At 69.5% G+C, this 875-nt stretch overlaps 1 protein-coding gene across 2 annotated transcripts in view; it reads left to right on the top strand.

The window, feature by feature from the left end:
- The first annotated feature begins 716 nt into the window (after positions 1–716).
- Positions 717–875, top strand: part of NAP1L4 (nucleosome assembly protein 1 like 4) — a 43,824-nt gene continuing 43,665 nt past the window's right edge. For both annotated transcript variants that reach the window (XM_004389394.2, XM_023724365.1), the window contains exon 1: positions 717–854. The gene's annotated coding sequence lies outside the window, so the exon portion shown is untranslated. The remainder of the gene's footprint in view (positions 855–875) is intronic.

Below are 875 nucleotides of genomic sequence, written 5' to 3'. Positions count from 1 at the left end.
GGAGCCCAGAATTCAGAGGGGCTGGGGTACAGGCCGCCCGTCCCCCAGCACGAAGTAGGCAGTCCCCACTGCTGAGGGCGCAGAATGGGCCCCCGCCCGACCTGGGGTCCCGGAGGAAGTGACCTGCTGCCTGGGCCCTAAAGGGTAACTGGAGGGAGGCTTCAGCCGCAAGAATGGGGTGATAGAAAAGAATCCCAGGTGAAGGGGACGCCCCCTGCGGAGCTCTGATGGCAGGAAGAGCCCGGTGATCAGAGGAAGAGGCTGAAAGAGGGGAGGCCCCGGGGGGACCACGAGCTAGGAGGCTGAGTGGAAACAAACGCGAGGGGACAAGGCGAGCGGCAGATCATAGGGATGGTGGCAGAGGAGGGCGGCGGGGCTAGGACGGACGTGGGGCAGGTAGACGGCACCCCGTTTCCTGGGAGGTACGGTGCCAAGCCCGAGAAGGGGCCAGAGCGGATGCCAGGTGGAGCCACCCCAGGGCCGTGGAGATCTGGGTCCCTGGCGCGCCCCCAGGCCCGCCCCGGCGGCCCAGGTGCTCCACGGTGCCGACACTCTGAAGAGGCGGAAGGGACACGGCGCGCGCCCAAAGAGCGGTCACGCGCCTCATTTGCATACGGCTCGCGCGGTCCGAGCGCGGCGCCCTTCCGCGGCCTCGGATTGGTCGCCTCCAGCACCGCTAAGGCGCATTTGACATGCGCACCGCTCGCCCAATAGCTGCCCGTCTTGCTCGCGTGGGGCGGTGCCCGGGAGGAGGTTCGGCCAATGGGACTCGGTGTTATTGGCGGCCACGGCGGCGCAGCAGCCGGAGCGAGAGGAGCCGCCGACGCCGCCGCCACTGCCGCAGGAGGCGTGAGGTGCGGAGCCGCGGGCCGCGG

Source organism: Trichechus manatus, unplaced genomic scaffold (genome assembly GCF_000243295.1).
Source record: "Trichechus manatus latirostris isolate Lorelei unplaced genomic scaffold, TriManLat1.0 scaffold00244, whole genome shotgun sequence".
Lineage (NCBI taxonomy): Eukaryota > Metazoa > Chordata > Mammalia > Sirenia > Trichechidae > Trichechus > Trichechus manatus.
Note: the sequence above shows the minus strand (reverse complement) of the source record. Positions and strands in the feature narration are given on the sequence as shown.